Consider the following 13,493-nt stretch of genomic DNA (forward strand, 5'->3'; position numbering starts at 1 on the left):
CATAAATGCACATTTTTAGTTGTATAATATGCAAAAAACTGAATAGCTTTCAAAGAAAATACCTACTACATTGTTTTTCTCCTTAGTAATTATTATTAGCACTTCACTTGGTAGTTTATAGACACATACTCTTACTTATTGTTGAATTAGTTAAAGCCTTATTGATTTATATGGTTTTTAACTCATTATTCTAGATTGTTTGTACTAAATTTTACTTTAAATTTACAGTGATTATTTATTTTCCCAATTTCCCTTACACTCATTCCCTAACAAGAAATACTAAAAATGTATATTGGCAAATATCTGTTAAAATTGCATTCTACTTGTTGTGGGAGATCTTAAATGCCAGGACGCCTGGGTTGCTCAGTGTTTAAGCGTCTGCCTTAGGCTCAGGGCATGATCCTGGGGTCCTGGTATCAAATACCACATTGGGCTCCCTCCCTGCATGGAGCGTGCTTCTCCCTCTGCCTGTGTTTCTGCCTCTCTCTCTCTCTCTCTCTCTCTCTGTGTGTGTCTCTCATGAATAAATAAATAAAATCTTTATTAAAAAAACATAAATGCCAACTAATGTTTTATCTGCAATATTGTATACAATGTGCTGATTGATTTTATGTAGAATTAAATTCTTTAAACAATTTAGGATAAATATGATTTGCATATTTATAGCTCAAAGCAATACAATTTGAAAAAACAAATAAATATAATGTTTCTTGTTATGTTCCTTCCAGCATGTAACTATATCATTATATAATATAAACACCAAGGTATTGGCAAAAGTTGATAAAAGTATGCAGGAAGTTTGGGGAAATTCCTTATTTATTTCTCAGGAAATCAATTGATGTATTTTTCAAAAATGCTAGAATATTTTAAGTTAGGATAGTCTGAACAATGATGTGACCTATTCCCAGTCTGCTGTTGACCTCTATAATCATGACATTCTTTCTTTCTCTTGGGATTTTTATAATTCTTTCCTAGAGGAGTGAGGGTCCAACACCTTAGGCAAAAGTCATCTATGAGGATCTCACCCAAAGAAGCTGTATTTTCAGGGGAACAGTTGTCCCCATTACAGCACAGCTCTAGTATTCCCTCCAGGCATAATTAATTGGGTGAACTCTTAAAAAGTAGTATTCTGATAACTGATTTTTTTAGGGTTGATAAAAAGTGAGAGTGAGGAATTTTTTACAACCAAGAACATATAATGAATAAAAAGATAATTTTTGCTTCAAGATATTCACTTATTTTTTCCATTTCTCTAACTCATTTACATTAATATGACCCATATATATTTTTAATATTAAGTAGATATTAAAATTTAATATGTACCTTAGATAGTATTTATCAAAATGTAATCTACAGTTCTATTTCAAATAGATAATAATGAAGCTTTTATCTTGCAGACCATCTTTAAAACAGCTTCATGCTATGATTCTGAGGTAATTTGTTCTGCTTGTCAATGCTATCAGAGGATGTTGGTATCTATAATTCCTAAATGGCTTGTATAGCAACAAATTCAATTATTTGTAAATAATGGCTCTCAAAAAATGAACTCTTTTTGTGTACCATGAAATAAAATGCTTTTTAAGGTAGCATAAAAATGGGCAATGTTTTACAGGTGATCCTCAGAAAAGTTCAGATTTTCAAATATATTTTTGGGACAAAGAGATAGATATTTACAATGTCTTAATAGAGATAGAATAATTAATATTTAATAATATTGGTGCTTCCATTGTGCTGTAATGACAAATACTAATACAATGAACAATGACCAGCTATCGTGAAGGTAAAGAAAATCCTTTAATTTCTCATTTATAATAAAATGTTTATCAGTTGTGAAATAGAGCCATCATAAGGCCAAAGTAAAATATCTTTTCTTCAAAAAGTCCTCTTTGGGCTCAAAAAACCCAAAAACCCGATGAACAGAAAAATGAAAATAATACATAGTTAACATGTTTTTAATTAATTTAAAAAAGAGATTACAGTTTTTCTTTCTGCTTGTTATTGCTGAAGCTAAATGATTTAGTCTCAATACAAAAATTTATTAAAATTAAAAATACATCCTATGGATAAACATAGAATTAATTTTTTAATTGAATTTGGCTTTCCCATTTGAATTTTACATTATTTTCCATTTTTTTCATGATTTTTTTTTCATTCTCATTAATCACCTGGTAACTATTTTTTACTTGGATTTTGTATGTGTTTAAAAATTAATCTTTAGACCTGAGATGTGTGTTCCATTTTTTTACCCCTCTTTTCACCACATATAAACCTTCTCTATTTTTTCTGTTATCTATCTCTACAAATTGGAACTTTTTTTTCTTCAGTTACCCTTACATAGTTTAGAATACAGGCTAAGCTACTATACATAGAGCTCCTGGCTTAGATGAAACACAATTTTATTTCACTCTTACTAATAAGTCATGAGGCAAGTGGTTCAGGCTCTCAGGGAAGCTCAACTATCCATGATCATTCACACTGGGGCTGGAGGAATTCTTCTTTGCATGAGGGAGCAAGAATTACCAGTATGTTGGCCATTCAATCCATAGGAAGAAAAGAGAGTGAGAGTCTAGGGCAAGCAATTTCCTTTCAAAACAAGAGATCAAGAAAGTTAAAGAACTCCCCCTCACTTTCGATGTATTAGACTTGAGACAAATGGCCATAAAAAGCTATGTACAAAAGAGACAAAGAATAGTCTTCAGCTGCGTGACCATATCCTCAGACAATTCATTATCATTACACATGAAGGGAATAACACATTTTGGGTGGACATTAGGAATGTGCTATATAAAATTAGAAAAATTTGAGTAATATAATATTGATTTTCTTTCTTACATAAACATTTGAAAAGCAATTATAATTCTTTCTGTCTACAGGTTCAGTTGGACATTTTATTCATTTCTAATCCTCTAGACTTCCTTCATGACATCAAGGATATTGTAATAATTTTCTAACCTACATGACTCCTTAGGGCTGGGTAAGTTTTCTACAGAATAACTTTGGAATGTGTTGACTATATTTAAGAAATATTAAACAATGTTCAGCTTATTTTAATACTTAAAATAATTAAATTATTGGTGCCAGTCCAATCTTCCAGAACTTGACACCACCAAATTTTACAGTTTTATCTTTTATTGTTGCTTATACATTCCTTCAATCCAGAACTCTATATATCTTTATGGCTTTGCTTCTACTGTTCTCTTTGCTTAGAGTGTTTACTTTTACTTTTATTGGAAAATTTCCTAACCTATAAAGCCTGAAACAAATGTTACTTTTTATTTGTCACCTTTTCTTTTGCCCTAAGAATTGATCTCTATGTTCTGTGACTATTGTATTTCTATTTTTCTTTTTATTTTACTTATTTGCCCTATCCAATGATAAAATAGGGGCTATAAGGTAGCACAGTAACTTCTGGATAAGATGGAGTAATTTGCTGCGACAAATACTCCTCTCATGAATAATAGAAAACCTAGAAAACTAAATAAAGACATCAGAAGTAATGAGGATGAGAGGAGTTAAGCTTCTGGAGGGTAGAATGGTATAGTGATGAGCAACAATCTGCAGACACATTTTTTTTCCTGAGGCTATTTGCGAATCCTGGTCATTGTCAAGAAGCTCAAAATATAATTTGCCTGGGCAGAGTAGGACTTTTGTAGGAGATCACAACATTGAGGGTTTTGTTCATCTTATGGGCTAAAGAGAAAAGTAAAAGGAATTTTAGAGGATTCCAATATGTAGTGTTATGTGCCCTCTTCAGATGTCTGCCAAATTTTGAAGTCTTATGACTGAAAGATATAAGTTTTTACTTAAAACTTCTAAAAGTAAAGTGGGGTTTTCTAAAGTTTGACTGTTGAGAAGACAGAGTTGAGTTCAGGGCTAGACAAAGAGGTAAGACCTCCTGGAAGAAGTAAAGTTTCCCACTAGTATCTTTTTAGGCATCAACACTAGGAAGAAGGCCAGCTGGAGACACATTGAGGCTTATCAAACTACAGTATCAAAATCAAATCAGCTAGATCGTGGAGCTGAATTTTCCCCAGTGTGTCTGTCTTGCAGAAAAAAAGAGTAAACTGTCCTTGAAAGATAATAATATAGACTTTGGCCTCTGTAACAGATTGTATTTTGGTGTCACATCATCTTCAACAATATGTGCATACCCCTAGTTGTTAATAGGATTATTTGCTAATAATTAACAGAACTCCCAAAGAGTTTTCCAAAGTATTTCCCTTGGCTAATGAGATATTCATTTTCTGGGAAGTTACCTTCCCTTACCATGGGGTCAAAACATAGCCAATGATTGTATTTTACAAAGGTACAAAAAGCAGGCCTGTTTCCTCAAGTGGGTCCAATGGTCCTATGTAATATATACTTCTGAGACTTACCTCCATGGATTAAAATAAGATTGGACATCACTGGAAGCTACATATTTACTCAGCTATCTTTTTACCTATCTTGCCTACTGCTTTCATTATGGGATTTTCTTCACAGGCAATCTATTTCAAACTTTATTTCCAGAGAAATCACCCTAAGAGAGACCCTAAAATTATTTTTACCGTGTTCTGGGTTTTATTAAAAATAAATAAGGAGGGGCACCTGGGTAGCTCAGTGGCTGAGCATATATGCCTTTGGCTCAGGTCATGGTCCTGGGGCCCAGGGATCGAGTCCCACATCAGGCTTCCTGCAGGTAGCTGCTTCTCCCTCCACCTATGTCTCTGCCTCTCTGTGTCTCTCAAGAACAAATAAATAAAATCTTTAAAAAATAAAAAATAAATAAAAATAATCAAGGAGCATCTGGGTGGCTCAGTTAGTTAAGCACTGGATTCATGATTTTGGCTCAGGTCATGATGTCATGAGTCCTGAGATCAAGTCTCACATTGGGCTCCATGCTCAGTGGGGAGTCTGCCTAAGTTTCTTTCTCTTCCTTTCCCTCTGCCCCTCCCCATCTGTAAACAAACAAACAAATAAATCTTTAAAAAATCACCAAAAATGTGTGATACAAGCCAAAAAGCAAAAGAAAAGCAGACAATAAATGTAATCTAGGTTTTGAAATTAGTAGATAAGGAGTTTGAAATAAATATAATTATGTGTAAAAAAATTAAAATAAAAATTGGAAGAAATGAATAAATGTATGGAGAACTTTACTAAAGAATTATAATCTATTAAAATAAAATCAAAAGCAACTTCAAGAACTGTAATTGGTAGGTTTAAAGAGCAGAAAACAGAATTAATCAGCTGGAAGAGAGGTCAGGGCAAAATATACAAAGTGAAACACTTTTTTATAGGTTGAATTGTGATCCCCCATCCCCAAAATGTGTTGCAGCTCTAATACCAAGTATCTCAGAATATTATCTTATTGAGAAACAGGATTATTGCCTATGTAATCAGTTAAGACGAAGTCATACAGGAGGAAGGGGGGCCCTTCATCCAGTATGAATATTGTCTTTATAAGAAGAGGAGGGAAACCAGCCATGTGAAGGCACAGAGGTACAGAGAGGGTGTCATGTTAAGGTGGAAGCAGAGATTGGAGGGCGCATCTACAAGCCGATGATTTGCCAGTTGTCCCAGGTGTAGGAAATAGGAATAGAACAGATTGTCCCTCAAAATTCGCAAAAGTAACAATCTTTGCTGACATCTTGACTTTGGACTTCTGGTTTTCAGAACATTGAGAGAATAATTTTCTGTTTTCTTAAGCTATCTACTTAGTGGTAATTGTTATAGCCACCCTAGGAAGCTAATACCCATGGAGACGTTTGTTTTCCAAAAAAGGGAATAAATAAATATAAACGAAAGACATGGAAACCTGTAAAATCATACACACATAAAGAGAATTGTAGGGGTAGCAGAGTGAGGATTGGACATAAATCTTGCCGTGCAAGATTGCATTTCTGGAGGCTTTACAGCTCTTATGTACACAATGACCAGATCCCGTAATAATCACTTTACATGCAAAAAAGCAAGAGAATATGACCAATAGTGAAAAGAAAAGGCAGTCAGCCATTGAAGATATTGACTATTATTAGATGGATGCTATTTTTTTTAACCACTCTTCTACTCTTCTTTCCAGCTTTATTTTTATTCTAGTGTTTGTGACTCACACTAATTAATTCCTTTGTCAACATTGTCAGGGAGAGACTTTATTAAAAACTTTATGTCCGGGGCACGTGGGCGGCTCAGTGGTTGTGCATCTGCCTTCAGCTCAGGGTGTGATTCTGGGGTCCTGGGATTGGGTCCCCCATTGGGCTCCCCGCAGGGACCTGCTTCTCCCTCTGTCGGTGTCTTTCCCTCTCTCTGTGTGTCTCTCATGAATAAATAAATAAAATCTTAAAAAAAAAAAAAAGAAAACCTTTTGTCCAACATTTGGGGAGTTGTGAAGTTACATTTGTATCTGTCCATGCATCCCCTGATCACTACTGAATGTCTGTGTAGACCATAAAGTTTAGTGGCTCTTTATACTCCCAAAGATTCCTAATGCCCCCCTGGAGCACCCTCACTGTCCTGGCTCTTGAATCTATTTAATATTTGCTTTTCTGTCTCACAGAAATTGGATGTTGTGTATAATATATTTTCATCACTGGTCAGATTTCTATAAATGGACAAAGAGCATTGAACCAATTCATTATTTTCAGTTGGAATTTAGATATCACATTTGGACTGGAAACTACCATTGTTATAATCGTCCTTGAGCACTTTAAGATTTGAGGTCTTTTGAATACTGTTCCTTGGACTTCTTGGCTCCCCTTGGATTTAATGTTTTATATTCTTTCATGTCTTATCTTGGCTCCTCTGTTGCCTGTAGAATTGTGTTGCTACAATCTCACTTGCTTTGAATCTGGTCAAGAATACCCGAGAGTATGAAAAAAATAATTGATTTTTTTGCCTATTAAATTGAAAGGGATTAGAACACTTATGAATGCTTGATACTAATTTCTTCCAAAAAGGGATAGAACTAGGCACAGATACTTATTATATCTAATAAAATTTAGCAGTTTCCTTATATTTTGTAAATAAAATACTGATAATTGGTGCCATAGTGTATCAATATTCTTTAAGCTATGGGTAAACGAACTAGAGTAAAATATGGAATATTTTCTGCTTTGGGGGTATATGCAATATATGTATATTACATAAAATTCAAATATTACTATGTCAAAAATAACAAAAATAAGTAATAAATTGAGAAATATATGCGGCAATTTCATACATTGAAAGCTCTGAATATATATACGTATGTAAATATATATTTATATAAATTTTTTAAATATCAATCCTATAAAAAATGTTTAAAAGAGTATAAACAAAAGGAAAAAGTTTCAACTGTTCTATTAAAATTAATTATAATTAAACATTTGATGTAAAAATATATTTTCTTTCCAGTTTGAGATTATTTTATTTATATATGTTTAACATTAAAATTTTAAAAGAACTCTCACAAAGTGCCATTCCAGAAAAATAGAAAACTTTAAGATAATCTTGTTTTTACTGAGTGATTCGCATTTAAGAAATTATAAAATCCACGAGTTTATAGAAGCTTATATGTAAGTTTATAAAATAGTAGTAAAATCCTCTTAAGTCAAACCATAGCATTTGTTTCTTGTCAGGAACCCTATCCTATCAAAACAATTAGTTTCAATTAAGTATTCACCAAGTAACAAGGTTCTTTAACTTAATACTTTTCCACACTAAGCTAGATCTTCTATGAGTATAGTTTAGTTTTGCCTTAACATATAGTTTTTATCTTGAACATCATACATGAAGTTATAAAGCATGGACTCTTTTATGTCTGACATTCTATCAATATGCCCAATTTATTAATCCATTCTGTTCTACATGGATGTTTGGTCTTTTTCCAACTTGGATCTATTACAAATCATGTTGTGGAACATGTTAAATGTTTTTAATGAGTATGCACCTGCATTTCTATGAGGTATATATGAAGCTGCAGAAATGATGGAACCCTCTCTGTATCTACTTAATCTATTATCATTTATCTAACATCTATTTTTGTGTGTCATTTTAAAATATTTTTTCTTTTTTTAAAAAAGAATTTTTTAAAAGATTTTCTTTATTTATTCATGAGAGACACAGAGAGAGGCAGAGGAAGAAGAAGAGGGAGCCCAATGTGGAACTCGATCCCAGGGCCCTGGGGTCACACCCTGAGCCAAAGGCACATGCTCAACCACTGAGCCACCCAGGCATCCTTAAATAATTTTTTTCTAACTAGGTCATATCATTCATTATGAACTAATTTTTATCTATATTATTAGGTAAATGTCAAGGTTGGTGTTTTTTTTATATGCATATCTGCTACCCAGTATTATTTATTGACTCCCCACTCTTTCCTCACTAAATTGCATTGAGATAGTCATTGTAAATGAATTGATTGAAAAGATAAGTGTTTCTGAATTATGTGTTCTTATCTGATCTATTTACCTATCAAGCACCAGTGCCATACTGTCTTAATTAGGGTATATTTAAAATTATATTTTATATCATAGAAAATTGTATATAAAGGTAAATTTGGGGAGGGGGCTTGTTCCTTTTTCCTCAGACTTGCTTGACTATTCTAGGTTCTTTGTATTTCCATATATGTTGTTAAATCAACTTGTCAGTTTTCACAAAATATCTTTGGGGTTGGATTTAATCTTGGGGGGCGCCTGAGTGGCACAGTCGGTTAATCCATCAACTCCTGGTTTCCACTCAGGTTGTGGTCTCAGGGTCATGATCTCTGGATTGTGATATTGAACCCCGTGTTGAACTCTGCTCTCATAGTGGAATCTGCTTGAGAGTCTCTCTCCCTCTTTCCCTCTCCCTTGTGCTCTTTCTCTCTTTCTCTAATATAAGTAAATAAATCTTAAAAAAGAAAAAAGATTTTTAATCCTGGCAATATTGAACTGAGTGTACCCTCACATCTACTAATGTCTTTTCTACTTTCTCTCAGTATTATATGTCATTTTTATCAGAGAGATGTTTTGTATCTTTTCATAGATTTATTCCTTATTTTTAGTCTTTTTGATGTTACTGAAATTTTTTTTCAAATTTAATTTTTCACTTGCTTGCTATTTGTATGTGAAAATATAATTTATTTCTCCATGTTGCACTCTATTTGGCAAATGTTCTAATTTTAAATGTTTTCTAATAGTGTATTAATTCTATAAACCTGATCATGTCATCTAAAAATGAGGGTTTTTTTTCCTTTGTAGGACTGGTTAAGACATTTTTTGACTTATTACACTGCCAAAGATATCCAATACACTACTGAGGTAAAACATTGATAAAAAATATCCTTGCTCCCAATCTTGGAGGGAAAGATAATAATATTTCATTAATAAGTGTTACCTATTAGTTTTTTGAGGATTTTTTTTTAGATTAAAGATATTCCTTCTTATTCCTGGTGTGTTGATAGCTATTCTTTTTGCATGAACATGCAATCATTTTTTCAAATGATTTTATAATATATTGAGATTATTATTTTTTTTTATTTTATGTTGTTAATGTGATGAATTTCATTGCTTAGTTTTCAAATTTTTGAACCAACCCTACATTTCTGTAATAAATGTTAGTCTTGATGTATTATCTTCTTTAAAATTTTCTGTATTTAATTTGTTAATATTTTATTTATAATTTTTGTGTCTGAATTCATTAAACAGATCAGTGTAGAAATTACTTTTTCTTCAAATGTATTGGCAAAGGTTTACTGTCAGACTCATGCTTCTCCACATACAATGAGTTGGGACTGGTCTCTCTTTTCATATTTTCTGGAAGAATTACTCAATTATCTCATGTCTTCTTTAAATGTCTGGAAGAATGCACTTGTAAATCTGTCTGGCCCAGTATATTTTTGTTTGTGAGGTGTTTTTTCTTTTTAATACTTTGCAAGGATTTCTTTTCCTTTTTGTTTTTTTTTTTAATTTATTCATGAGAGACACAGAGAGAAAGAGGCAGAGACACAGGCAGAGGGAGAACCAGGCTCCATGCAGGGAGCCTGATGTGGGACTTGATCCTGGGACTCCAGGGTCAGCCCTGAGCCAAAGGCAGATGCTCAACCACTGAGCCACCCAGGCTTCCTTCTTTGTTGGATTTTTAAACAAAGTGTAGTGTGTTTCATTCATACAAAGAAAATATTTATTATCTGTACTTTCTTATATTGCTATTTTTTAAAAGATTGTATTTATTTATTCATGAGAGACAGAGAGAGAGACAGAGAGAGAGAGGCAGAGACACAGGCAGAGGAGAAGCAGGCTCCATGCAGGGAGCCTGATGTGGGACTCGATCCCGGGTCTCCAGGATCATACCTTGGGCTGAAGGCAGGCACTAAACCACTGGGCCACCCAGGGATCCCTTGTATTAATATTTGCATGCTGTATTTTTGAAGTTATTTTCCATTTCATATATTTTAAAGCTTTTTTGACATAAATTTCTTTATAATAAACTCTAATTTCTTATATGCTGTTGGGAAAATATGGGTTTAGTTTATTAATTTCTGCTTTTATTTTTATTGTTTTCCTCCTCTATCTTCATTATAATTTATCCTTCTACTTTTCTTTCTATAGTTTTTAAGTGGGAAGCTAGAATAATTGATTTTCAGCATTCTTCTTTTTAATATATATCTAGATTTAATATGTATTTAATTTCCTTTCAAGATGCTTTAGCCACATTCTATATTTTTCAGTAACTCTATTTTCTTTTTTTTTTTTATATTTTATTTATTTATTCATGAGAGACACACAGAGAGAGGCAGAGACAGGCAGAGGGAGAAGCAGGCTCCATGCAGGGAGCCCGACGTGGGACTCGATCCCAGGTCTCCAGGATCACACCCTGGGCTGAAGGTGGCACTAAACTGCTGAGCCACCCAGGCTGCCCAGTAACTCTATTTTCATTATCACTTAGATAATAATATTGTATGTTACATTATAATCTCCTTTTTTGAGATTTTTTAAGAGTGCTGAATACTTCTCAAGGCTTTGGGGATTTCCTAGTTATCTTTATATTATTGTGCTCTAACTTAATGTCATAGCTGTTAGACAACAGACACATGTAATTTCAATCTTTGAGACATTTTTAGAGTTATGCTATGGTTCAAAAGGTGTTCTATGTTGAAGTATGAATGCATGTTTGATTTATCAACTTTTGTTTTATTAAATTTGAAACTGTATATGTCTATAAAACTTTGAGTTTTAGATCTTTGTTTTGATTGTTTCACTATTTCTTAATGTCTTTTATTCTTTATAATACTCTTTTATTCTTTTAATCAATGTTGTCAAGGAATAGCTTTTCCTACTTTTATTTCCACCATTTCTGTGTCCTTTTAAATTAATTAATTGATTATAAAAGATTTTATTTATTTATTTATGAGAGACACAGAGAGAGGCAGAGACATGGGCAGAGGGAGAATCAACCATTAAGCCACTCAGGTGCCCCTTTGTGCCCTTAATTTAAAATGTGCATCCTGTGTACATTATGCAGATTGAACTGTAATTTCAATCTACTCTGAAAAATCACAGATAGCGGTAAAAGTAACGTGTTAGGGGCTATTTTTATCTAAAATAATGTAAGATAGGACTGCCTAGGTGGCTCAGTCAGTTAAGCGTCTGCCTTCAGCTGAGGGCATGATCCTAGGGACCTGGGAACAAGCCCTGCTTCAGGCTTTCTGCTCAGCGGGAGTCTGCTTCTATCTCTTTCTCTGTCTCTCCCCTGTGCTTGTGCTCTCTCTTTCTCAAATAGATAAATGAAATTTAAAAATAAATAAATAAAAATAGTGTATGAAAACTCGGATTTCCATTTCATGTCATTGGTTTATCTTTATTTTAATAGTTCAGGACTCAACAAAAAACTTATTTATAGCATTTGGATTTATGTGAAGTTAAAAGACATGATAAGAATTATTTCTATGTAGGGGACCTGGGTAGGACAGTCAGTCACCCAATGCTTGGTTTTAGCTCAGGTTGTGATCTCAGAATCATGAGATCAAGCCCCACAGTCAGCCCTCTGTCTGGCTCCACACTCAGTGCTGAGTCTGCTTAAGTTTCTGTCCGTCTCCCTCCACCCATCATTACCACTCTTTCTCTCTCTTTCACTTACATAAGTAAGTAAATCTTTTTAAAAAGGGTGATTCTATGTTTTAATAGTATATTTTCTTTCATATGCAAAATTATCATTTTTTATATTTACATATGCATTATATAGCTTCTGCTCTGTAAAGCCTTTTACTTCTTCTAAGGAAAACCCAAGCTATGACTATCAACACCTCCATTTTACTTCCTATTTAAAGAAATATATTATGTTATGACTAAACTTATTTATATAAAGCTATATAATAGGTTATTGTCATCTACAATTTTCTATTATGAATGCTTGTTAAATAAAGAGGAAATTTTTTTAAATTATATGAAAAGTGTCTATATAGCTATTAACTAAATATCTGCCGTATATTCTGTTACAAAAACACTGTTGTACATGCTGGCTAAGATTTTGTGTATTTCCAAGTAACTTACGTAAAAGGTTCAGTAGCAGATTTATTTGGTCACAGAAAAAAGTAATTCTTATGTTTACCTATTTAATTTATGATTGTATTAGATTAGTACATTATTTATAAATATTTAATTCAAGAAGGTAGCACGTTCTGACATCCTTCACATTGTGCCTTCATTTAATTTAGTAAAGTAGTTCATCAAATAGAAATTTGTGCTCCGTTTATACAAAATAATATGTATTTCATGAAGTTAAGATATATTTAAACATGATCTATGAGACAAGTTTAATTTGTCATATAAATATCTTCCAATAAATATCATTTCCCTTTAGTAAAATATTCAGGTCTAACTAAGTGAATTAATAGCCATTTAAAGGATTTAACTTAAACTCTTTTATTTATTAATGTGATAATAAAATGCTTATTTGTTGGTTTTATTTAATTAAAATATGCTTTTATTTAATTTGTTAAGGCTTTGTTCACATTTGTTGAATTAATTCCAGAAGACAAATATAGAATGTAATATTTAACAAATTGTGGTATTTCTGAAAATTGGAACATTCTTTGTCTTTTTCTGTCTCCAGATTGTGATTTAGGGATAAATGGGGCTAAGCAGAGATAGGTATGATACGGGAAGGCTAAGTTCTGGTCTCACAAGAGTCAAAGAATGAATCTCGTGGACATAGAGTGAGTAAAACAATAGAAGTTAAGTAAAGATACAGAGAAAGCTTTCAGAGGTGAAAAGGGTCCCCACAGGGTTGCCACTGAGGGCTCATAGGGTTGGTATTTTACTGAAAGCTGGCTCTCTACCCAGCCTTGTCTAGCCCCCTTTCTCCTTAACTCAGGTAGGGGGCCACAGAATCAAGATCACAAAAATCCCCAAAATGCTGAGGTGTAAGGAAACCAGAAATAAGGAAACAATCCAGATCACCCTGCCCCAGGTGTAGGCAGGGAGAGTTTCTTTTTTATGACAGTCATCTGTGACCAACAAAGAATAACCAGACCCCAAAGAAGAAATAACCCATTAAAG

General features: G+C 33.2%; 1 long non-coding RNA gene across 1 annotated transcript in view; it reads left to right on the forward strand.

The window, feature by feature from the left end:
• The first annotated feature begins 2,870 nt into the window (after nt 1-2,870).
• The window catches only part of LOC144305463 (uncharacterized), a 73,537-nt gene continuing 62,914 nt past the window's right edge, over nt 2,871-13,493 (forward strand). The window contains exon 1 of the long non-coding RNA XR_013372472.1: nt 2,871-2,974. This is a non-coding gene — a long non-coding RNA (uncharacterized LOC144305463). The remainder of the gene's footprint in view (nt 2,975-13,493) is intronic.

This window comes from Canis aureus, chromosome 35, assembly GCF_053574225.1.
Source record: "Canis aureus isolate CA01 chromosome 35, VMU_Caureus_v.1.0, whole genome shotgun sequence".
Lineage (NCBI taxonomy): Eukaryota > Metazoa > Chordata > Mammalia > Carnivora > Canidae > Canis > Canis aureus.